Here is a 26,968-nt window from a genome sequence, read left to right as displayed (position 1 = left end):
TAGGGTTAAAGTCTCACGATTGTTACATGTTGATGCAATAATTATTAGCTGTGGCCATACGAGACATTTTTCCTAACAAAGTCAGGTAAGCCATAACTCGCCCTTGCTTTTTCTTCAATGCCATATGTAGCAAAGTCCTTGATCCTGTCAAGTTTGATGACCTGGAAAATGAGGCCGCAATTATATTGTGCCAGTTGGAGATGTATTTTCCTCCTGCTTTCTTTGACATCATGGTTCACTTAATTGTTCATCTGGTCAGAGAAATCAAATATTTTGGTCCTGTTTATTTGCGGTGGATGTACTCGATTGAGCGATACATGAAGATCTTAAAAGGGTATACCAAGAATCCACATCGTCCGGAAGCATCTATTATTGAAAGATACATTGCAGAAGAAGCCATTGAATTTTGTTTAAAGTACATTGAAAAGGCTAAACCTGTTGGCCTTCTTGAGTCTCGCCATGACGAGAGAGAGGGCGGTAAGGGTTCAAGAGGACTGCATGTTATCACTCCAAGTGTAGAAGATTTGTTACAAGCTCACTTGTATGTATTGAATAACAGTAATGAAGTTTTTCCATACATACTTCAGCATGAAGGTTTAGTCAAACAAAGTAATCCAAAAATGTCAAAGAACTGGGTCTTGAAAAAGCATAACAAGACTTTCTTTGATTGGTTTAAAGATACAATCTTTGCTGATGAAAATGCTTCTGAAACATTAAGAAAGCTAGCAGATGGGCCTAAAAGAAATGTTACAACTTGGCAAGGATACAACATAAACAAGTATTCCTTTTACACAAAAGCACAAGACGAGAAATGTACAATGCAAAATAGCGGGGTCACCCTAAGGGCTGAATATCAACACTTCGCAAATGTACATGATGACAATCCCTATGTAACTTCCATCCTTTACTTTGGGTTCATTGATGAAATTTGGGAGCTTAACTATGTCAAATTTATTGTATGTGTTTTCAAATGTAAATGGGTTGACAGCAACACCGGTGTGCGGACCGATGAAGTAGGATTTACGTTGGTAGACCTAAAGAAACTAGCTTACCACAATGACCCTTTCATCATGGCAGAACAAGCTAAACATGTATTTTATGTGCAAGACCCTTGTGATGAAAGGTGGTCCGTGGTTCTACACGAGAAAACAATTGGTGTTAATGTAGAAAATGATGATTCATACATGGACACTTATGTTAGTCCTTTGTCCACACAAATGACTCCTAACATCGTCGGAGAAGAAGAAGCTGACGACGTTCATGCTAATCGTAATGATCATGACGAAGGAGAACTAATTAACATCGTCTAATGTAATTTTCTAATTATGTATTTCATTTCGGTACATTCATTTACATAATTGATTCAGTTTTTTGATAATGTTAACTAACTCAAGTTCTTTTCTTTACAGGCCCATGGCTACTCCACCTGCCTCGCCTCCTCCTCCTCCTTCTGTAGTAGCATTAGTGTCTCCGTCTACCTTGAAGTGGAAATGCAAAGTCACACGACTACGATCCTTGGCCACTAGACTACCTGGGGTAGAAAGACCAGTGGTCCACGTCGATCCTGCAATTGGGAAGGCCAACGGTCCCCACAAGAAGAAATTAAGAACATATTTGGGGATTATTGCTCGTGATAAGGTCGACGTGACATACGAGACTTGGAAGGAAGTCCCTGCTGCTCAGAAGGATTTGATATGGGAGGATATTCAGGTATTTTAGTTTTCATATTTGATTTTCTTTATTAGCCAAAATTTATGATTTACTAACAATAAAACCTAATTTATTGTTTGTCATGCGAAATTTGATATCCTTGAAGCTTCTCATGGTAGGACAAAGAAGAAAGTACTTCAAACTTTTGGTGAGCGGTGGAGACAGTTTAAATTTGATTTGATGAGGAAACGGGCCACTTGCAGCCGACAAGGACAGTGTGGACGACACTGTTTCTGAAAAATACGACATTAGCAAGGAGAAATGGGCCCAGTTTTGTCAGACCCACAGAGACCCCTCGTGGGAGGTATGTACTTTGTCATTTTAATTGTTTTCCACTAAAAATTCAGTTCTTATAATACATTGTAGTAATCATTTTCATTAATGTTCGATTTTTGCCGGATGTGCAGAAAAAGGCACAGGCCATCCAGAAGCAAAACACTGCCCTCCACGTGTTGTCTCGTGGGGGTTATGAATATTTAGAACAGAAGCTGATGGCTGAGAAGACAAAGAAAAAACTGGAGAAGCTGCTTAGTTCGGAAGCACTGAGGGCGTCATTGACCCTCCATCTCCCATCAGACGACACGTGAAGAGGAAGATGGCCCGCACCAAGAAAATTTGGCAGATGACGTCTGAGGCAGCAAAGGAAATTGCTAACAAGATTGTAAGTCATTTTCAATTAAAAATTGTAATTATCTTTGTTTATTGTGTGAATGACTAAAAAATATATGTGTTATGTACAGGATTCTTTGGAGGAGCAAGCGTCATAGGGTTCGTTTGTCCCCCATGGACGTCATGATCTCCTGACTGCTGCCATTGGTTGACCAGAACACCCTGACCGTGTGCATGCTGCTGGAGCTGGTGTCAGCATAAAACAATACTTTGGATCGGCTCCATAAACCACCCACAGTTCTTCCTCCATGGCTCCCGAAGAACTGAAGCAGTTGACTCAACAAATCAGGGACCAGCAGGAGGAGTCGATCACAGAAAAAGTGACTTGGCAGCTGATGTTATTCTTCAGCCAATTGCAGTCCTAGTTGCAATCACAGATCCAATAACAGGGACTTGCACTACCTCCGGAGCTTGAGGTTGGTGCCTCAGCTGCTCGTGTCAACACAAAGGGGAGTTGTGTTGATCCCTCAATGACCGATCCAGACGGTGACTCAGACAAATGCGGGTTGTACATCAAAGAAAATCCTCTTCGCCTAGTTGCCCTTGGAAGAGTTTATGAGGGATCCACAATGGAACACAACATCCCTTTGTTGCTTGGCCAAGTGAAGGTTGGTGATGAGGAGGTTAAAGATGTAGAGGCTCCCGTTCCTGTACCCATTGACGAGGTTATTTTAGTGGGGCAGACACTTAACACTTCCCTTGCTTGGCCGACACATCTCGCGAAGCGTTTATCAGACCAGGTATTTTACTATCATTATATGCTTTTTTTTTCAACTGAATTGTTCACTGTAATTAAATTATGTTAATTAACTATGTTGGATAAACAAGCACCTGTGTCTCCAGCAAAACCTCCAAATAGGCCGGATCATGAGGTCGATGATCCTCTATATTTGATGACATTGACCATCCCACAACATTTTTTGAAGCCTCTCTAGGTTATGTGGGATGATACCGTGTTCGAGGTGTTTAATGAAGACTTCCCGTTGTACATAAAGCACGAAGATCTCTCTGAAATTGCACACGGTGGTCAAAATCTCAACATATCTGTTATACAATTATGGATTCTGTCAGTCAATTTAGATTATTGTTAATTACCTAAGTTATTCTTTTAAATTCATACATAATTAACTTTGTCTTAACAACAATAGGCATCTGACTGAGACAAGTATGCGAGCAGGGAATGCCGATGTGTATGGATTCCTCGAGCCACAGTCCATTCAGAGATCTGGGCAATCGTAATTTGAATCAGAAAGTTACATGAAGAGTTGGATGCAGAGTTCAAAACGCGATGTCTACCTTAGAGCCCACCTGAATGGGTAAGTCAAACTGAACAACTGAATTTAAATAATGTATAATACTACAATAACCCATATTGGTCTCCACTGCAACGAACACTAGCAAATGGTCGTCATTTTGCCTAAGGAAAACCTTGTTGTCTGGTTTTGTTCCTTGCATAATAGGCCAGACAACTACCTTAAAGGAATAATTAACAGGTCAGTGTTTTTTCTCAATACATTTGCATTAGCATAACTCAACAACATCAATATTTTAATGTTCCTTGTATTCAACAGTGCTTTGAAAGGACTTGATAATAATCCACAACCTAAATCCAAGGTTGCTGCTAGGTGGATTGCTGTTAAGGTACGTGATTTAAATAAAACTTCTACTTATATATACTGCTTATGTGTGTGTACAGTAATTGTAGTTAACGTTTAATATCCAAATTTCATTATGTATTTAGTGTAATAGACAAAAAGGAAGCACTGAGTGCGGCTATTACATCATGCACTGGATGTCCATGATAATCTTTAGGAACTTTCAGGAATAATTGAGAAACGGTAATTGTTTATTTCAAACAAAGTTGATTTTCTTATCATTGGTATTACATTATTGTTTGACGCATTGTTTGTCACTCAAAAAAGCATATGCTGCTCTAATCAGTTGGAATATTTGTCTCTTTGCTAAAGCATGTTTGCATTTTAGTGGAGAAAACACCGAGACTTTGTCAAGTCTCACAAGTTATCCAGAACTACGTAGGTCTGAGTTCCTCGTTGGAGGATACGTAGGAGCAAGAGCCTCGCTTTTGTCGACCACACCACCTTTTGTTGCCATGACCCAAGAGCTGGTAACCCGCGGAGACACCTTACGGTTATCCGCACCTCGTCATTCAGTGACCCCAAGTGTGATTGACGAGCAGAGGCCAATGTGGTCATCTGCGCCCTTTCCGGAGATGTCAGCATCTTCCAACCGAGACTTTTTCAAGTCTCCCAAGTGATCTAGAACTACGTAGGTCTGAGTTCCTCATTGAAGGATACGTAGGAGCAAGAGCCTTGCTTTTGTCGGCCACCCCATAATCTCTGTCATACTGACCCTGAGGTCATGTGACATGCGGAGACAAAATTTGGTCATTCCGCACCCCTTTGCCATTCAGACACAGTCGTGTCCGATGGCACGCAGAGACAAAATTTGGTCATTCTGCACCCTTTTGTCATCCAGAGGCGGCGGGCCCGATGACATGCGGAGACAAAATTTGGTCATTCCGCACCCCTTTGCCATTCAGACACAGTCGTGTCCGATGGCACGCAGAGACAAAATTTGGTCATTCTGCACCCTTTTGTCTTCCAGAGGCGGCGGGCCCGATGACATGCGGAGACAAAATTTGGTCATTTCGAACCCCTTTGCCATTCAGACACAGTCGTGTCCGATGGCACGCAGAGACAAAATTTGGTCATTCTGCACCCTTTTGTCATCTAGAGGCGGCGGGCCCGATGACATGCGGAGACAAAATTTGGTCATTCCGCACCCCTTTGCCATTCAGACACAGTCGTGTCCGATGGCACGCAGAGACAAAATTTGGTCATTCTGCACCCTTTTGTCATCCAGAGGCGGCGGGCCCGATGACATGCGGAGACAAAATTTGGTCATTCCGCACCCCTTTGCCATTCAGACACATTCGTGTCCGATGGCACGTAGAGACAAAATTTGGTCATTCTGCACCCTTTGTCATCCAGAGGCGGCGGGCCCGATGACATGCGGAGACAAAATTTGGTCATTCCGCACCCCTTTGCCATTCAGACACAGTCGTGTCCGATGGCACGCAGAGACAAAATTTGGTCATTCTGCACCCTTTGTCATCCAGAGGCGGCGGGCCCGATGACATGCGGAGACAAAATTTGGTCATTCCGCACCCCTTTGCCATTCAGACATAGTCGTGTCCGATGGCACGCAGAGACAAAATTTGGTCATTCTGCACCCTTCGTCAATCGCGACCAACAAGCCCGTTGACACGCGGAGATTTTCATCATCTTCCGCACTCACAAGATCTGTCATACTGACTTTTGAGTCACGCTGACGGGCGGAAATACCCGAGTGGTTATCCGTATAAACATTCTTTTGCTATCTGTAAGATAGAACGCTTGATAGCAGGCAGAGACTGACATCGTCTTCTGCACCTTTTGTTCCCCTGGGAACAACGAGTCATTTGCATGCGGAAATTTTATGGTCACCCGCGACTCTCGTCAACCGAGAGGAACGAAATTAGTGTCTTATCTTTGCTTTCCTTTTATCTCCAATAAAAGACAAGTAAAGAGGGGCAACTGTCGTACCCTAATTTCATCCGGGGACCTTTGCTTGATGACATGCGATCTTTGTTTGGTCCTTGTAAGGTGCTTGGCACCCATCAATAGGCAATTTGTGAAATTCCGGGACATGCCGGAAAACTAAAGAAAATATTGATGCACAATCTGTAAGGTTCCGTGACACACCGGAAATCAAATGGAAGCATCGTTGCATAATTAGTGAGGTTCCGTAACATTCCGTAAGTCAAAAAGGGGATGATTATGTAATCCGCAAGGTTCCGTAAACATTACGGAAAGAAAACAAGTATCGTTACGAAATTCGTAAGTTTCCGTAACTTTACGAAAAAAGAATCACAAAAAAAAAGGCAGAGGGGGTGTACTTAGTAAAAATGGGGGTGCAAATAGCAACCAGGCCCACATGGTCCCTCCAGAAGCCTTCTGGAGGAAGCAACCTGGCTCGCCTGGGCGAGCTGGGCGGCAACCATCTCCCCTATTTTGCTATAAATAGGGGAGGAAGTGAGAAGGAAAAGGGTTCAGCCCCTTAGGCACTTCTCTCTCTTTCGAATTTGCTTGGAAAAATTGTTTCCGTGAAGAAAATCTAAGCCGAAGCGCTTCCGAAACGTTTCCGTAACGTTTTCCGTAAGGAATTTCGTGAAGGTTTCAACCGTTCTTCGACTTTCTTCATTCGTTCTTCATCGTTCTTCGATCTTCAACGGGTAAGTACCTCGAACCAAGCTTTTCGATTCATTCTATGTACCCATGGTGGTCCACATTGTGTTTCGTGTATTTTTATTCTTGTTTCATTTACTTTTTATACCCTCTCTTGACGTGCTTAAGCCATTTTATTTAAGTCATTTCTCGCTTAACCTAAAAATAAAATAAATTTCCACCGATCGTTTGAATTGTATTATCCGTTAACTTCGGTTAAAATGGATTCCGACCGTTCGGTCGTGCCGTAACCACGTTGGAAATAAAAAAAGAGGTAAAAAATAATAAAATAATAAAAAAAACATCTTTTAGGTAAAATAAAGCGGAAAATCAATCGGACGTTTTTTCTCTTTGGGATTTCTCATTCTTAATCGAATTGACTAATAACTAAGGTGAAACTAAGGCTAAAATCAACTCGCCTAGTCAAGCTCGTCCATAAAAATAGGTTTTTGAAGTTTGTCATTTCAATTTCTTACTAAGTAAATGGATCATTTTCAAGGTCCAACGCCTTAAAATGATCACCTTTTAAGTAAAAAGAATCACTTGATAAGAAAGAACTACGTAGGTCTGATTTCCTCATCGCAAATTGAGGAATACGTAGGAGTAAAGGGAAACACCCTTGTCGACCACAAAAAGAGAAAAATATAAAAAGGGTATAAAGGATACAGAGACATAAAAAGGAAACATAAAAAATCAAAGTCATGTTTGCACATTCGATTAAAGGCTGCCGTCCCTTGGGACGGACGTGTGGGGTGCTAATACCTTCCCCGTGCGTAAATACAGCTCCCGAACCTTTCACTTAAAAGTTCGTAGATCTCGTCTTTTCCGGTTTTTCCGACGTTTTCCTCAAATAAACGTTGGTGGCGACTCCGCGCGTATTCCTTTCGTGGAACACGCATCCCGCGAGTCTCGCGTCGCCCTCCCGCCGAAGGGTAGGTTGCGACAGTTGGCGACTCCACTGAGTTATATATACAAGAACATAATGAAGGGAAACCCAACAAAGGAGTAAGTCACGGTAAAACATTGCACAAGATTAAATGGCCTAACTCTCTAAAAATAGTCCCCAGTGGAGTCGCCAACTGTCGCAACCTACCCTTCGGCGGGAGGGCGATGCGTGACTCGCGGGATGCGTGTTCCACGAAAGGAATACGCGCGGAGTCGCCACCAACGTTTATTTGAGGAAAACGTCGGAAAAACCGGAAAAGACGCGATCTACGAACTTTTAAGTGAAAGGCTCGGGAGTTGTATTTACGCGCGGGGAAGGTATTAGCACCCCGCACGTCCGTCACAAAGGACGACAGCCTTTAATCGAATGTGCAAACATGACTTTGATTTTTACGTTCCCTTTTATGTCCTTATATCCTTTATACCCTTTTTATATTTTTTCTCTTTTTGTGGTCGACAAGGGTGTTTCCCTTTGCTCCTACGTATTCCTTAATTGCGATAAGGAAATCAGACCTACGTAGTTCTTTCTTATCAAGTGATTCTTTTTTACTTAAAAGGTGATCATTTTAAGGCGTTGAACCTTGAAAATGATCCATTTTACTTAGTAAGAAATTGAAATGATAAACTTCAAAAACCTATTTTTATGGACGAGCTTGACTAGGCGAATTGATTTTAGTCTTAGTTTCACTTTAGTTATTAGTCAATTCAATGAAGAATGAGAAATCCCAAAGAGAAAACGTCCGATTGATTTTCCGCTTTATTTTACCTAAAGATGTTTTTTTGATTATTATATTATTTTTTACCTCTTTTTTTTATTTCCAACGTGGTTATGGCACGAACGAACGGTCGGAATTCATTTTAACCGAAGTTAACGGATAATACAATTCAAACGATCGGTGGAAATTTATTTTATTTTTAGGTTAAGCGAGAAATGACTTAAGTAAAATGGCTTAAGCACGTCAAGAGGGGGTATAAAAAGTAAATGAAACGAGAATAGAAATACACAAAACACAATGTGGACCACCACGGGTACATAGAATGAATCGAAAAGCTTGGTTCGAGGTACTTACCCGTTGAAGATCGAAGAACGAATGAAGAACGTCGAAGAACGGTTGAAACCTTTGCGAAATTCTTCACGGAAACGTTTCGGAAGCGCCTCGGCTTAGATTTTCTTCACGGAAAAAATTTTTCCAAGCAAATTCGAAAGAGAGAGAAGTGCCTAAGGGGCTGAACCCTTTTCCTTCTCACTTCCTCCCCTATTTATAGCAAAATAGAGGAGATGGTTGCCGCCCAGCTCGCCCAGGCGAGCCAGGTTGCTTCCTCCAGAAGCAACAGCCTTCTGGAGGAATCTTCTGGAGGGCCCATGTGGGCCTGGTTGCTATTTGCACCCTCATTTTTACTAAGTACACCCCCCTCTGCCTTTTTTTTTTGGTGATTCTTTATTCGTAAAGTTACGAAAACTTACGAATTTCGTAACGATACTTGTTTTCTTTCCGTAATGTTTACGGAACCTTGCGGATTACATAATCATCCCCTTTTTGACTTACGGAATGTTACGGAACCTCACTAATTATGCAACGATGCTTCCATTTGATTTCCGGTGTGTCACGGAACCTTACGGATTGTGCATCAATATTTTCTTTTGTTTTCCGGCATGTCCTGGAATTTCACAAATTGCCTAATGATGAGTGCCAAGCACCTTACAAGGACCAAACAAAGGTCGCATGTCATCAAGCAAAGGTCCCCGGACGAAATTAGGGTACGACAGTTGCCCCTCTTTACTTGTCTTTTATTGGAGATAAAAAGAAAGTAAAGATAAGACACTAATTTCGTTCCTCTCGGTTGACGAGAGTCGCGGGTGACCATAAAATTTCCGCATGCAAATGACTCGTTGTTCCCGGGGGAACAAAAGGTGCAGAAGACGATGTCAGTCTCTGCCTGCTATCAAGCGTTCTGTCTTACAGATAGCAAAAGAATGTTTATACGGATAACCACTCGGGTATTTCCGCCCGTCAGCGTGACTCAAAAGTCAGTATGACAGATCTTGTGAGTGCGGAAGATGATGTAAATCTCCGCGTGTCAATGGGCTTGTCGGCCGCGATTGACGAAGGGTGCAGAATGACCAAATTTTGTCTCTGCGTGCCATCGGACACGACTGTGTCTGAATGGCAAAGGGGTGCGGAATGACCAAATTTTGTCTTCGCATGTCATCGGGCCCGCCGCCTCTGGATGACAAAGGGTGCAGAATGACCAAATTTTGTCTTTGCGTGCCATCGGACACGACTGTGTCTGAATGGCAAAGGGGTGCGGAATGACCAAATTTTGTCTCCGCATGTCATCGGGCCCGCCGCCTCTGGATGACAAAGGGTGCAGAATGACCAAATTTTGTCTCTGCGTGCCATCGGACACGACTGTGTCTGAATGGCAAAGGGGTGCGGAATGACCAAATTTTGTCTCCGCTTGTCATCGGGCCCGCCGCCTCTGGATGACAAAAGGGTGCAGAATGACCAAATTTTGTCTCTGCGTGCCATCAGACACGACTGTGTCTGAATGGCAAAGGGGTGCGGAATGACCAAATTTTGTCTCTGCATGTCATCGGGCCCGCCGCCTCTGGATGACAAAAGGGTGCAGAATGACCAAATTTTGTCTCTGCGTGCCATCGGACACGAGTGTGTCTGAATGGCAAAGGGGTGCGAAATGACCAAATTTTGTCTTCGCATGTCATCGGGCCCGCCGCCTCTGGATGTCAAAAGGGTGCAGAATGACCAAATTTTGTCTCTGCGTGCCATCGGACACGACTGTGTCTGAATGGCAAAGGGGTGCGGAATGACCAAATTTTGTCTCCGCATGTCACATGACCTCAGGGTCAGTATGACAGAGATTATGGGGCGGCCGACAAAAGCAAGGCTCTTGCTCCTACGTATCCTCCAATGAGGAACTCAGACCTACGTAGTTCTAGATAACTTGGGAAACTTGAAAAAGTCTTGGTCGGAAGATGCTGACATCTCCGGAAAGGGCGCAGATGACCACATTGGCCTCTGCTCGTCAATCACACTTGGGGTCACTGAATGACGAGGTGCGGATAACCGTAAGGTGTCTTCGCGGGTTACCAGCTCTTGGGTCATGGCAGCAAAAGGTGGTGTGGTCGACAAAAGCGAGGCTCTTGCTCCTACGTATCCTCCAACGAGGAACTCAGACCTACGTAGTTCTGGATAACTTGTGAGACTTGACAAAGTCTCGGTGTTTTCTCCACTAAAATGCAAACATGCTTTAGCAAAGAGACAAATATTCCAACTGATTAGAGCAGCATATGCTTTTTTGAGTGACAAACAATGCGTCTACCAGGGAAGGAGAGTCTGCTGATGGAATCCCCCATAACCATAAATGAGATTTTGGATGTTAGCATTTCGTTTCTAAATGACCATTTAGAGGAAACACTGGGTTCGACAAAAATAGAAGAAATCCGCTCAAAGTGTATCAATCTTGCACAGGTAAGTGTCTTATCCTAATTCCGAACCATAGATATGTCATGACTTAACCTTGCAAATTATTTCCTATCAAATCAAAAATTACATGCGTGATCATGGATCAATAGGACTTCCCTTGGGAATGGATTCTTTTGGTGGGTTTTTCGGCTTTTGTGTGTTTTTGGCCTTTTCCTTTTCTGGTTTTGCGCGAGGCGAACAAGTCACCGACGCACAGGATTTTGGTTGGTAATCAAAGGGAGAAGACCACTTTTAGGTCATGGTTTCCTTTTCTTTCTTTTGTTCATTTGGTGACAATTCTGTATTGTTCAGATACTGTCTGGTCCAAAGACCTCTCTGCACATTTTTTCTGGTTTCTTTGACCAGGAGCTTTCTTCTTTTTTACTTTCTCCCATTCTTTGGTTGGGAATTTTCTTTCTTTTCTTTTTTTTCTTTTTTCTTTCTCCCACTCTTTGATTGGGAATTTCTTTGCTTCCTTTTTTCCTTTGATTGGAAATTTTCCTTCTCTTCTTTTTTGCTTCCGAGGGTAAGGATTGATATTCTCACCCTGGGTCAAGGTTTATGGTGAGTCAGGATTTTGGCTCAAGACTTGTATAATAGCTAGGCATGATACATGTCAGGGTTTGGTTTGGTTCAAGGATAAAAAGGGATGCCCCACATTATTTCCATGACACAAATGCAAAAATGATGATTTGGAAATTTTATGCAAAACTGGTCATGCATGCACCTATGCGGACACTCAAGTGTCAAATTTTTATGGTCATGCGATGCTAGGGCTCAGGATTCATTTCCTCCATTTTAGTCAACCCAATGTTTCCAAAATATGTGCTTTTATCAATTTGTGCATTCATCCAAGTCCATTTTGGGTACTCGGGAAAATTTCACAGCATTCACCCTTCAGGTATACACACATTTTTTTTTCCAAAAACTAGCTATGATCAGTGAATTTTTTCAAAGAAAAGTTGGAAGTCATCTCTTTTCAAAAGCATGTTGGTTTTTCAGCTAGACAACTTATTTTTCTTTTTTTCTCTCTTTTTCCTTTTTTTTATTTGTTTATTTCTTTTTCTTGTTTGTTTTTGTTTTTTTCCTTTTTTTTCATGAGGTATTTTGCTACCTAAACATGTGTATATTTTTGTGAGGTATTTTTGCTATATACATGCATATCCAAGGTATCTTGCTACCTAAACATACATATATATATTTTGTGAGGTATCGTTTTGCTACATACATGCATATCTAAGGTATTTTTCACTACCTAAACACGGATACATATATTTTGTGAGGTATGACTACCTTCCGAGCTTATGCTCGTTTTATTTAAATTCTTAGGATCATGAGCAACTAGGTGTGTCCCACTATGACTTAAGAAACAAAGCTGATCAAATAACAAGCAGAGATTTAAAAGGTACTAGGTTGCCTCCTAGTAGCGCTTCTTTAACGTCTTGAGCTGGACGCCTTATGACTTGTCGGTCACTGACCTAGTACTTTGCTTACCTTTGGCTTTGGACTTGGTCGCCTATTGGTCGGCCATGTGGTGTAGGCAATACTCAAACCTTTTTGTGGATGAGCAGAGGTGAACTCTAGAGGTGATGGCGGTGCGTTTGTTGCCCACTACCGGCCATCCCAATGCTGATGTGGTGTTTCGCCCTGCGCCTGCCTGGGGGCGCAATACTTCTTGATGAAAGCTCGATTGGTAGAGGGCCTGATGACCTTGCTGGGGGCGACATGCACTCCCTTGAACTGACAGAGACCCGTATTTAGGGCTGGCAACTCCAAGACCCTGTTGGCCTTCTTTGGGTCCACTAGGTGTCTTGTGGGCACGATCCCTGCAAACAATAGATGACATCAGAAATCAGTTGAGCGATGTGCATACTTACCTATGATGACATGACCTTGCCGGGGGGGTACGGGCACCCTGTAGGACTGATAGAGGCCCGTAACCAGAGCTGGAAACCCCAGGGCCCTGTTGGACTTTTCCGGGTCCACTGGGTGTCTTGTGGGTGCGATCCCTGCAAACAATAGATGGTATCAGAAATCAGTTGAACCATATGCATACTTACCCATGTCGGGACGACACAGACCAACTGATACTTTTGCAGGGGGAGATTGACATTGCAGTCGCTGGGCAGAATGTTGCTAAGTAGCAATGTCATCTATATCTGTGTAAGAGTGGTCATGTTGGTGCGCATGATCCGCACTCGTCTCTTTGCAGCGGCACGGGTGAAATCTTGCCCCGGTATGCATAGTAGCTGTGTGATAGCCTCCCTCTCTGGTTGTATTCGCACAGTTGGCCCCCCTCCAATATCAGGGGGTGGCCCAGGAACCGTTAAAAGGAAACTACTGGTCCCTTAACCGGGAGTGCAAGTCTCGGTTAAGCATTTAAGGACAGAGGACCTTAAATTCTCTTAAGGTGCGGATGTGGAGCACACTGAAAATGAGGACATGTAGCCCTCTAAAGGTAAGGGCGTGCAGCCCTCTCAAGGCAAGGATGTGTAGTCCTCTGGAGGTGAGGGCGTGCAGCCCTCTGTTGGCGAGGACGTGTAGTCCTCTTCAAGGTGAGGGCGTGCAGCCCTCTGTTGGCGAGGACGTGTAGTCCTCTCAAGGTGAGGACGTGTAGTCCTCTCAAGGTGAGGACGTGCAGTCCTCTGAAGGCGAGGATGTGTAGTCCTCTAAAGGCGATAGGTACAAGTACCCAAGGGTCCACCCTTATGAGAAAGCAAGAAATCGACTCATCGAGAGGGCCGGTCATCCCAAATCCACAAGATTTGGACATTAGATGTAGGAAATCTATGCAGTTAACATGATTTTTAGGGATGCAGATGCATGCAACCTTTGTCGTGAAATTTGGTAAATGCGGACTTCATATGAAACAATGCAATGTAATGGAAAGTTGTACAATGTTCATGACATTCTTTCCCTATTTTGTGATTTTGATTTTGATTTGATTTTTTTTGGAAAACACAAATTGACTGTCCTTTTGAAAGAGGTGATAGTCCATGCAACCTTATCCTATCTTTTGCAAATCTCTCCGAGAACTCCCTCAGAGTGTTGTTCTGTTTGATTTAGTCATTTGACCATTTTGGAGTGACGGCAATGGAGTCGTTTGATGTTTAATCAATCCATTGAAATCCTAGGGTTTGTCCCCCCCCCCTTTTTTTGTTAAAAACATCGATGGGTGAGAACTTTTGATCGACCCCTATGTTCACTTGAGGCTCATGCACGGTGCCCCTCATTGCCCCAGTGTAAGGCTTTGAGGTACCAATCGTTGTCTTTCGTCATGACCTTATAGGAGGGAACCTATTGGGTGAGAACTTCTAATCTGCCCCTAGGTTCACTTGAGGCTCATGCACGATGCCCCTCATTGCCCCAGTGTAGGGCTATGAGGTAACCATCGTTGTCTTGTTTTCACAACCTTGTAGCAAGGGAGAATGAAAGAAGCAATTGATTTTTGCAAAAAGAATTTTCTAAGGACGAGAAATAGTTGAAGGATTTTTTTTCAGTTGATGGATTAAGTCAAATGACTCCTATGTAGAAGCAAGATATTTTGATGTTTTGATGATGCCAAAGGATCAAGTGCTTCCAAGTTTTATTCAAGACAAGAATCCAAGAATCCAAGAAAATCAAGATATATGATCAAGTTGATCTCTAGAATCTTAGGAAGAAGTTTCCAAATTGAAAAAGCAAAAGGTTTGGCCAAAGAATTCTATCTAAATCATTTTAAATTGAGATTTACTCTCTGGTAATCAATTACCAGCAGCTGAAAATGTTTATAACAGTCACTAGAAATTGAATTCAAAATTTATAATGTGTAATCGATTACACATGGATGGTAATTGATTACCAGCAGTTTATTCAAATTTTAAAGCCTGTGATCGATTACACAAGTCTTGTAATAGATTACCAGAGGAGATTTTCAGAAAATAATTTCCAAGAGTCACATCTATTCAAATGTTTTATGAATGGCCATCAAAGGTGACTTGGAAACACGAATTTAAAGAGAGTTTTCATTGCCCAAAAGTTTTATCCTCTCAAAAAGATTCCTTGGTCAACCACTTGCATATTCAATAAGGAATTTTGATTGATCTTCATTGTACAATCTATCTCTTTTAAGAGAGATTTCTTCTTCTTATTTCTGAAAAGGGATTAAGAGATCGTGGGTCTCTTGTTGTAGAGGATTCCTGAACACAAGGGAAGGGTTGTCCCTGTGTGGTTCAGACTTTGTAAAAGGAGTTTTACAAAGAGAGTGGAAAATCTCAAGTGGGTTGCTTGAGGACTAGACGTAGGCGCGGGAAGTGGCCGAACCAGTATAAATCAAGTTTGCATTCCTCTCTTCCTTTAAACTTCTTTTATTTATTTCTATTTATCTTTTGCTTTAAAGAAGTTTATTTTGAATTGTCTTTTGAGTAATTCATGTTTAAGGGTGCATTGTTAATCCAAAAAGAAAGAGTGATAGTTCAATTGGGGAATAGTCTTTGCATCTTAATTCAAACCCCCCTTTCTTAAGATAACTGAGGCCATTTGTCCAACATCCTATTCTTGACAACTCGCTTCTCTAAGAAGACAAACTTTCCGGAATGATAAAATGAAGTCACATGAACGTCTATATTTTTACTTGAAAACACAGTCAATCAAATGCCCCCTCTTTTTTTTTTTTGTTTTTACTTTACTCGTCGTTTTACGACACCCCCACCAATGTGCAAGATGAGTAATCTCTGATTGAACGGTCTTGGAAGTCAACACTCAGGAGCGCAGGTTGCTTGAGCAAACAGACCAATGGCTTACACTCACATTCCGGTGGAAGTTGAATAAGCAAAGATGTGTTTGTGAGAGGATGAGAGAGACAAGGATGTCCATTTTATCCATATCATTTAGCATTGTAACTGTGGTTTATAATAATGGCATAAACTTGAAAATCCTGATGAGTCATAACAACAGCTTCCAAAATTGCCCCATGTATGGTGTTGCTTGTCAATGTTAGGATTCAACAAGCGATTCTCCTCAAATTTCAGCCGGCCCGTATCAATTAGACTTCACACTTTATGCTTTGGGGTCATACAATGCTCAATGGAATGCCCCGGGGCTCCTCCATGATAAGCATACGTTGCGTTCGAGTCGTATCCTCAGAAAAATGGAGGTTGAGGAACCTTGGTTGGGGTTATGGCTACCATTGAATTATCGAGTGGATAGGGGATCAAGTTTAGCATATGACAACGGAATTTGGGGTGAACCCTACAGGCTTTTTGCTGCAAAATTCCTTTTTGTTGGTGTTTTTGGTTTGTGCTAAAGGTGGTCTTCGTCATTGGAAGTGTGGTAGACAGGCTTTGTGGTTGATTTAGGGATGGCCTTTGTGGATAACTGGGTGGTGGGTAAGGAGGAGGTTTGTTATTGGCTGAGTAATGACATTGTTGGGTTGGTGGGAAACTTGGCCGTATAGGAATGGCAGTCACAGCATGGGTTTCTCCCTCTTCCTCACCCTCTTCATTTGCCCCAGTTTTTTCAGTCGTCCTAGTAGGATGATCAAATTTGCCTCTTTTCGGACCCACATCGATCCTTTCACTGGTGAAGACCAAATCCGCAAAGCTTTGAGGGTGCGTAGCCCACCATCTTTTCATAGTAGAGTATCGATAATGTGTCTACCATCACGATTATCGTCTCCCTTTCCATCATTGGGGGTACCACCTGGGCCGCCAGATCCCTCCACCTTTTGGGTGTGTTCTTCGAAAGATCCGTCCCCTTTTTTGCACATGTTCTGTAGTTGCATCCTATCCGGAACCATATCAGAATAGTACTGATACTGCCTAACGAAGGCAACCATTAGGTCCTTCCAAGTATGGACTCGGGAAGGTTCCAAGTTAGTGTACCAGGTAACAGCTACCCCAGTAAGACTTTCTTGGAAGAAATGTATTAGCAGTTCCTCATCTTTGCGTATGCCCTTATCTTCCGACAATACATCTTTGGATGGTTCTTGGGGCAAGTAGTCCCCTTGTACTTGTCAAAGTCCAGCACCTTGAACTTGGGAGGGGTGATGATATTGGGTACTAGGAACAACTCTTCTAGGTTAGGAAAGGCATAATCTTTACCTCCTTCAATGGCCCTGAGCCATTCCTCTTTCCCATTTCTGCCATAGCATGAGGGTTTTTAACCGCTGTGGAATGTGAGGGTTGTGGTTGTGGGTGACACTGAGGGCCCTCCAAAGTGTTTTGCAGGGGTATACCACCAACTGCTTGCCCTTCAGTGGCATATCCGAGGCAAGGCTCGAAGTCGGCTAGATTGTGGTGGGGAATTTCATGTGTCTCCCCCATGGTTTGAGAGATATGTGCCTGATCAGATTGAGGTTATTGGTTCTCAATGAGTATCGAAGTGGAGTTATTGAGATTTTCATTGAGAGTGTATGCCACATTGGGTGGTGTATAGTTGGGAGGCAAGCCATATGATGGGAAGGCGTGCTCGTTTTGAATTTTCACATCATGGGGTCGTCCGTACTTCCCAAATCTTTGCCTACCATATTTGAGGTTGGATGATTCATTTGGTTGAGGCCAGAAGGGGGCATCGGGTTCACCTTAGCAACAGCGTTGGTAGCGGCAACTGCAACCATATCGACTTCCCTTATCTTTTTCATGCTTATTATGGCCTCCATCATTGTGGCCATTTGCTCTTTCATGGCCTCCATGTCGGCCTTCATCTGCTCTTGCACCTTCTCTACTTCACCCATTACTCTAGCTCTAGCACGGGTTTGGTAGGGGCGCCGTAAAGCATGTTTTTTTCTTTTTTGATAATAACGGTTAAGTTCATTTTTATTTTATTTATTTATTTTTATTTTCTTTTTCAAGGAAAGAATGCAATGAGCAATGCAACCAATGAAAAACATGGATGTATGCGAATGATGTACAGTTGAAGTATTGCGAATTTTTACGCAGGATATGGGGTTGAATCAATTTAGATTTTCAACATGGTCCATGACATCTTTGTCAAGGTGAAACTGGAAGTAACAAGGACATCAACAATCCTAAATATGTTTGGCACTAGACGAAGCAGTGATGTGACTCGATTCATCTTTTGCCCCAATTTTTGCAAGATAGTTACTTCCATACTTCAACTTGACTTGATGAACTTTTTTCGAAAAAGCATGAGCTTGGTTCAACCCCATAACCCAGGGAATGGCAATTTTGATTGCCAATACTTCAACAACATTTCATAGGGATGAAAGACTCGGGAATACGCATACTATGCATGGAGAATGTAATTATCAAATTGAGATGCCCGAAGAAACATCTTTTCTTAGTTAACTATGCATTAGGTACCATGTTCACTCATTTTGTTTTTAAGTGAAACGGGTTTATGATCCCAACATGGTTGGCTCATGGTACCGAATATATGCAACCAAGAATGCATCATGAATTTTCATGCTTCCTTTTTTGTTTTTGTTTTGTAGAGGAAAATGCAAGGCTCATGCATGAGCAAACATGAAACAAAAGGTATGCAGTTTGTAGAACAAAAAGTATGTTGAACGCATATGCATGATGATGCAATGACTCATGCAAAATGTGAGGCTGGAATATGATAACGGACAAATGCAGGAACAATATGTTCATTATGATGTTATGAAGAGATGCTTATGCGATGCATGATATGAATGCATTTTACGGACACGAGAGCCCGGAAAATTATCTCTTCTTACTTGCGCATTTGGGGGCGCAGTGCCCCATGTGTACAATTAAGAAGGTGATATGGACCTTCCGGCTTCCCGTGACAAAGGACGAGACCAACATACAATGCATGCTAGAGATAAAATGCGGGAGTAACTTGATTCGCACTGATTTTTGGAGTAAAAACGTGGGATAAACTCATTTTATTCAGAAAGTTTATAACTAGTCAAGATCTGAGCGACAATACAAACTTCCTAGCGGTTTCTAATCATATGGTCCATTAAGTCTATCATATGCTGACAATAGCTGAGAAGTCTGTGGATCTCCTCGGGGGCGGAGTAGGTGTCCGCCATTGCTTTGGCCTTGGCTAGCAATCGGGGAAGTTCTTGACTCCTGTTCAAAGTAAGAGCAAATCGGTCCATCCACATTGTTGCCTCTTGGTTGAATGAATCAATTACCCTTTCCCTTGCTTCCCTTTCTGCTGATATCTTGGCGTACTCATCCTCTAGCCTTTGCTCGTGAGTCGCCGCTAGATTTAGCTTCTCTTTGCACTCATCGATGATGGCCCACATATTCCCTTCAGTCTCGCTTAACTGTTGGGACAAATTTCTTTTCGACCTAAGGCAAGCCTTTAGCTCGTCCTTCCAGATCATGCCTTTGACCCGTGATGATTCCTTTCACCTCTTCGGAGTTTGAGCTCACTATTGCTGCCCTATAAAGCCCCTCAAAACTTGTTTTGGTCGTGTTCTTCCTTTCGGGCCTTCTTGGTTTCTCATTCCAAGGCTTCATCAGTGGCCATATTGACGTCCCTTAGTTCATCATACTCTCTTCAGACTTTGATGGCTATGGACTTGAACTTCTCTTTGACTACCCGGGCTCTTTCAAGCTTTGCCTTTAGGGCTTGTACCTCATCACTTTCTTCCGAAGCTTTAACCTCATTGTCTCTCACAGTCTTTAGATTTGGGAGCCAATCCAATCCTTGTGTCTGGACTCTCAGCCACTTATGATAGCCGCCGATGCTCCCATTACTGCTTCCCCTAAGCTCTCTGTCCTTTCTTCACACCGCATCACATGCCTTGTGAACTCCTTAGAGTACCCTTGCATTGGGGTCGCTGAAACCCCGTGTGATGAAAGGCGAGGACGGGATTATAATTAATACAACCCCTTGTTCCATCAAGGGAACATTTGGACATCCTTCGCATGAAGATAGAATCCTGATTCTTCCTTCCTTCTAGCGAGGGAACCAATTAACAGACGCCCCTCTATGATAGCCAAGAGTTGGTCCCAACTCGTCTTTCTTTTTTTCGACGCACGAGCGGTGACCTTGTAGCGGATATACGAGCCTACCTTCTTGGAGAAAAAGGTGCGAAACCAGCCACACATAGAGAGTCGGTGTACAACAAACAATTCTTGCGCCGCTCTTTTCACATCTCTGATCGAACGTGTCATGCATGGCCAAAATGGCGACGACCGGGCTTTCCTTGCCATGATGAAAGGCGAGGAAAGCGTCAATCACTGCTAGGTCCACTAACCCTTCCATATTTGGAAAGAGGACACCTCCAAAGATCAAAAGTGCCAAGATGTCAATAAAAGAAACCCATTCGCCTTGATTTTGCCAAGGCCTTTTCCCTTTCCTCCAAACACTTCCTTGGTACTCCGACTACTCCATTTCTGTTTTGCTTTACACGGTCCAACTCTTGTGCTGAGATTTTCACTACCTTGGCAACTCTTGTCGTGGAGGGATAGAACCCAGAGAAAAGATATGGCTTCCTTCCTCCCAGTGGGCATCCCAGGATTTCTTCAAACTCTTTCACAGTCGGCACTAGCTGGAAGTCCTCAAATGTGAAGCACCTTAGGGGCTGGTCATAATACTGGGAAAGGGATGCAATCGGTTCCATGGAGACTTCTACCCTAGCTAGGTCCCAAATCTTACCATAGGCTTTGCGGAAGGCTTGCCGTTGAAGTTGACCCATTAATTGCCCCAACTCTCGTAAACTAGTGACCTCTAAGCTCTTGATTTTGACTTGATAGAACCTCTTTTTAAGCGAAGGCTTTTGACTTGATCCCATGTTTTACTAAAGTGAAATAAAATCTAGTGCGAATCAAAACTCCGACATCTATCATGGGTGGAATGGATGAATGCATGAAGAAATGCATATGACACAGATGCAATTTACGAATACGGGAGCCCGAGAAATTGTTTCCTTCTTGGATACAACGTTTGGGCAGCGTGGCACCCAACGTATGTTTTTAAGAAGGCGACACGGACCCTCCGTCGGTTTGCTAAAGTGAGGGGATCAAAGACGAAACCCACACATGATGCATATGTGAAAGGCACAACACGGGGATGTACATAGTACGACAATATTCACAAACAAATATAAGCAAAAGGGTATATGATACTTATGCATGGCAGTGTGAAAAATGGCACGCAGCGTGTTTGCTCCGTGCCCCTATTTAAAGGGACCTATATGGGAGGGAACTAACTAGGCTTTTAGTAATAACCCCCAAGGTAGTCATATCTCTCTTGATGGTTTCTAGAGGTACCATCCCCTTCGAAGAACATACTGCAGCAGTAGGGACTACTAGCAACAATATGTTTTCAAAGAGAAAAACTCTAGATGAGGGTTCACTGTAATCAAGCAAGTCGGAGACCTAGCATGATCACGGATTCACCTCCACTCCTTATGTTCCCACGAACCCGGGTATAGGGCCTTTTTTCAACTCACCGTGTGTGCAAATAGTGTTAGTGTTTGTGTGTATCAAATGAATAAATATTTACCTCAAGCGTACACTTAAAAATGCACAAAAAAACATCAATGAGTTATATATACAAGAACATAATGAAGGGAAACCCAACAAAGGAGTAAGTCACGGTAAAACATTGCACAAGATTAAATGGCCTAACTCTCTAAAAACAGTCCCCAGTGGAGTCGCCAACTGTCGCAACCTACCCTTCGGCGGGAGGGCGACGCGTGACTCGTGGGATGCGTGTTCCACGAAAGGAATATGCGCAGAGTCGCCACCAACGTTTATTTGAGGAAAACGTCGGAAAAACCGGAAAAGACGCGATCTACGAACTTTTAAGTGAAAGGCTCGGGAGTTGTATTTACGCGCGGGGAAGGTATTAGCACCCCGCACGTCCGTCACAAAGGACGGCAGCCTTTAATCGAATGTGCAAACATGACTTTGATTTTTACGTTCCCTTTTATGTCCTTATATCCTTTATACCCTTTTTATATTTTTTCTCTTTTTGTGGTCGACAAGGGTGTTTCCCTTTGCTCCTACATATTCCTTAATTGCGATAAGGAAATCAGACCTACGTAGTTCTTTCTTATCAAGTGATTCTTTTTTACTTAAAAGGTGATCATTTTAAGGCGTTGGACCTTGAAAATGATCCATTTTACTTAGTAAGAAATTGAAATGATAAACTTCAAAAACCTATTTTTATGGACGAGCTTGACTAGGCGAATTGATTTTAGTCTTAGTTTCACTTTAGTTATTAGTCAATTCAATGAAGAATGAGAAATCCCAAAGAGAAAACGTCCGATTGATTTTCCGCTTTATTTTACCTAAAGATGTTTTTTGATTATTATATTATTTTTTACCTCTTTTTTTAATTTCCAACGTGGTTATGGCACGACCGAACGGTCAGAATTCATTTTAACTGAAGTTAACGGATAATACAATTCAAACGATCGATGGAAATTTATTTTATTTTTAGGTTAAGCGAGAAATGACTTAAGTAAAATGGCTTAAGCACGTCAAGAGGGGGTATAAAAAGTAAATGAAACGAGAATAGAAATACACAAAACACAATGTGGACCACCACGGGTACATAGAATGAATCGAAAGGCTTGGTTTGAGGTACTTACCCGTTGAAGATCGAAGAACGATGAAGAACGAATGAAGAACGTCGAAGAACGGTTGAAACCTTTGCGAAATTCTTCACGGAAAACGTTACGGAAACGTTTCGGAAGCGCCTTGGCTTAGATTTTCTTCAGGGAAACAATTTTTCCAAGCAAATTCGAAAGAGAGAGAAGTGCCTAAGGGGTTGAACCCTTTTCCTTCTCACTTCCTCCCCTATTTATAGCAAAATAGGGGAGATGATTGCCGCCCAACTCGCCTAGGCGAGCCAGGTTGCTTCCTCCAGAAGCAACAGCCTTCTGGAGGAATCTTCTGGAGGGCCCATGTGGGCCTGGTTGCTATTTGCACCCCCATTTTTACTAAGTACACCCCCCTCTGCCTTTTTTTTTTGGTGATTCTTTTTTGGTAAAGTTACGGAAACTTACGAATTTCGTAACGATACTTGTTTTCTTTCCGTAATGTTTACGGAACCTTGCGGATTACATAATCATCCCCTTTTTGACTTACGGAATGTTACGGAACCTCACTAATTATGCAACGATGCTTCCATTTGATTTCCGGTGTGTCACGGAACCTTACGGATTGTGCATCAATATTTTCTTTTGTTTTCTGGCATGTCCCGGAATTTCACAAATTGCCTAATGATGGGTGCCAAGCACCTTACAAGGACCAAACAAAGGTTGCATGTCATCAAGCAAAGGTCCCCGGACGAAATTAAGGTATGACAATTATTAACCTATCTTTTATTTGATCATGCAGTATTTTAATGATGTTAGACCATTGGAAACAAAGAGATTGAAGGCGCTTCGCATCCAATGGGCACAATATTATCTCAAAGTTAGAAATCAAACTTAGGATGTTAGGGAACTATGTAACTTTAGGTTACTTAATTAGTTTACTATAGCTTGCATTACATTTTTTACAATTGTTGTTTCATTTTAACATTGAATAATCTTTGTTGATAGTTATTAATAAATTATTTATTCATAGTTATCAATTGATTTTTTACAATTGATAGTTTACTAGCTAGCTTTAAGCTAAAACATATTTGAAAGCAGAATGCAAATGATATATGTTGTGCTGTGTGGTCTAATTTTAAATTTACAGGTTAAATTTTGGGTTTTTTTTGTAAAAATAGAGAGAGTATTTTAAAAAAAATTCCTAATAACAACATCGGTTTTTTTAAAAAAACGATGTTAATATCCAAAAATGTTAACATCTTTCTATAAAAAAAAATGATGTTAACTTATACGTTAACATCAGTTTCTGTTAAAAATTGATGTTAACATAAAAACTGTTAACATCAGTTTTTATAGAAAACCGATGTTAACGTATAAGTTAACACCGGTTTTTTTTTTACAAAAACTGATGTTAACATTTGGAAGTTAAGATCGATTTTTATACAAAATCGATGTTAACATATAAGTTAACATAAGTTTTTATAGAAAATCGATGGTAATGTATAAGTTAACATCGGTTTTGTATAAAAACCGATGTGAACTGTCAACATTCATACATTTTTTTTGGTGTAATTCTTATTATATAACATTGATTATTTAAATAACCGATGTTGTCAATTTTACGTTAACATCAATTTTAAAAAACCAATGTTAATGATAATACTTTCAACATCGGTTAAAAATCGATGTAGAAAGTTAAAAATAACCGAGGTAAAAAGCATATTTTCTAATAGTGACTATAAAAATCTTATTTTAGGAGCAAAATTTTGTTTCTCCACATGTTGTTTATAGTCTTTATGCCAATACATATGATGATATGTGTTTTATTTTATGGTGATATATTATACGGTTTGTTTTATATATTAAATTTTTTAATTACAAGGAACCACCATAATATGAAGGAATTTGTGGTTTTAAAATTAAATTGGAGCATATGATGAAAATTGTTTTAATTTATTTTATTATAAGGAACAACTTGACTAACAAGAGACTTGTAATTTGAAAATAAATTGAGCATATGATGCAAACTATTTTGATTTATTTTATTACAAGGAATGACTTGACTAACAAAAGACTTGTAATTTGAAAATAAATTGGAGCATTGATGAAAATTATTTTTATTACAAGGCGAGCCAAACTCACCTGGGCGAATGTTGCAGTCTACAAATACGTCCAGCAGTGTAAAAGAGCCATCTTCTTCCTCCTCCTCTTCCCCTAAACCCTCCCCTAACATCCCCTCCTCCACCTCCACTGACCACCGGTGACCACAACGAGCCGCCTTTGTTTGCCATCGGATCACCGCACAGAGAAGAACAGTTTAATCGGAGCGGAATCTTCAAAACTCAACTCGAGGATTCGGTAGAGAATGAAGCCTCCAATCCTTCCTTCACGGTTTATTCGAGGTAACTGTGATTCTAAGTCTTCTCCTTGTTAGTTTGAGCCTATCTTTGCATCTCTTCTGACTTGGGAACCATTATTAGATGTTTTTACACTTCCTTTGAAAAACCCTTGAAAATGAGATGTTGTAAAAGTTATCTTTTTATAACATTGATGTTATTTTCGTGACCTTCATTGAACCCCGATCACATTGGCGTGATCAGAATTTTAAAATGATGTCTCCTTTTAGTAGAATCTGAAACACCCCTTAGCCCTTTATGTTTTGACAAGGGTATTTGACTCCAAAGGTTGTCATAAACCTTGTTTCTAAAATCTATATTATATTTCCTTCAATTTAGTATATTGTTAGTCGATGAATACAACTAACTTTTGTTTATAAAACCTGTGTAAATTGTATCAAACTCCTCCAATTTATGGTAATTTTGTAGTGTTGTAATTACTTTTTGTTAAAGATAGGTAATAAATACTTAGTACTCCCATTTTGTGTGTTTAATAATCATTTCCTCTCAATTTCAGGTTAATTAGCCATATTTGTGAAGTGCTGATTTTCATCCGCTCGCTAAGCCAATCTTTTGGCTTAGTGAGCCATTCGCTGAGCACAACATTCCTTGGTTGAGCGCGAGGAAGAATCTGGAAGAAGGATGAGTTGTGCATGTTCGCTAAGCAAGGGCTAATCCCGCTAAGCGCACTGCTTGAGTCCATCCGCTGAGCGACAAGACGAGCGCTAAGCCGAAATTCACTAATGCGCGCTAAGCGAGCCAGAGTTGTGCTAAGCGCACAAGCACCAACAAGGCCACCTATTTAAGCCTAATATCAGAAATGGAGAGGGAGTTTGGGCAACTCTCGAAGCTTTTACATGTTTAGAGATTTCTAGAGAGAGAAAGGTCCAAGTTCCAGAGAGTTTTGAGAGCTTTTGTTGTGAGAAGACTGGCAGAGAACTGAGTGAGAAGAGGAAGCCATCTTGAGAGCATGAGATGAGTCTGTGAGTGATTGAGGTTCTAGAGGTGGAGGAGACATCCCCACTACTTGTATTTCTTCAATCCTTCATTTTTATCTTCTCTTTGTTGTAAAGAAAGCTTCCCAGATATGGAGAGCTAAATCCTCTGTTGGTTCTTCCTTTTAGGTACTTGATGTAAATACTTGTATATCTATTTAATGATGTTTTATGTGTTCTCTATGCTATCAGTACATCATTTCAGTGTGCTTTTGCCTTGATCACGTAGATGCATGCTTTGTCAGGATCATTCAACAATGAAAAATGGTATGATTCTTAGAAATTGATAGGACTGGGCTAGTTTATTGTATTATCACGATGGATCGGGTTATGGTAACCTAGTTGTTTGTATGTTTGTCTTAATGCGGTTCTGGTCGAGTTTAGTCCAACAAGAGGAATTTGAGGACGATGCTTGATCAGGATTAGGCTAGACTATCATGAGAAATCGGGGTTTAGCATTTCAGGAGACACCATAGAACACATGAGCATTGTTAAGTAGAGAATATCTTTTTAACATCAGGCACCTAATAGGAAGACCAACGTGTTGTCTACTTGTCTTTACACATCATTACTCACGTGATTTTCCTTTTAATAGTTAGTTTACATACCTGTGCATAGTTGACATATCTCTTTTCATACTAAACACCTATTCACTGAATATAGCTTTACCAAGTAACACAAGTTCCCCAAGAGTTCGATACTCAATTCTTACCGTTTTATACTACTTGCACGATCCGGTGCACTTGCCGGATTCGAACATATATAGAACCTTGCTTTTGGACTGACGAACGTGAACGAGAGAGGTCTCTGAGTGATGCAAAGAGAAACTGACATAGAGCTCACGATAAGTGAGGGGAGTTTATTATAACTTACCATTTTTGATACCATAGTTGGGGTCAGGGAACCGAACTATGGGGATGTATGTCTATCCCTGTTGCATGCTGGTTTTCAAGAAAATAATGTTTTTGAATAATTGGATGTGATATATCTATTATTGATGAATAACATT

The 26,968-nt window shown here is 41.5% G+C and overlaps 1 pseudogene; it reads left to right on the top strand.

Annotated features, from left to right (window-relative positions):
* Nucleotides 1-1,413: 1,413 nt before the first annotated feature.
* LOC114413721 overlaps nt 1,414-26,968 on the top strand; it is a 90,088-nt pseudogene continuing 64,533 nt past the window's right edge.

This window comes from Glycine soja, chromosome 1, assembly GCF_004193775.1.
Source record: "Glycine soja cultivar W05 chromosome 1, ASM419377v2, whole genome shotgun sequence".
In the NCBI taxonomy this organism is placed as follows: Eukaryota; Viridiplantae; Streptophyta; class Magnoliopsida; order Fabales; family Fabaceae; genus Glycine; species Glycine soja.
This window is presented reverse-complemented; position numbering and strand designations above follow the sequence as displayed.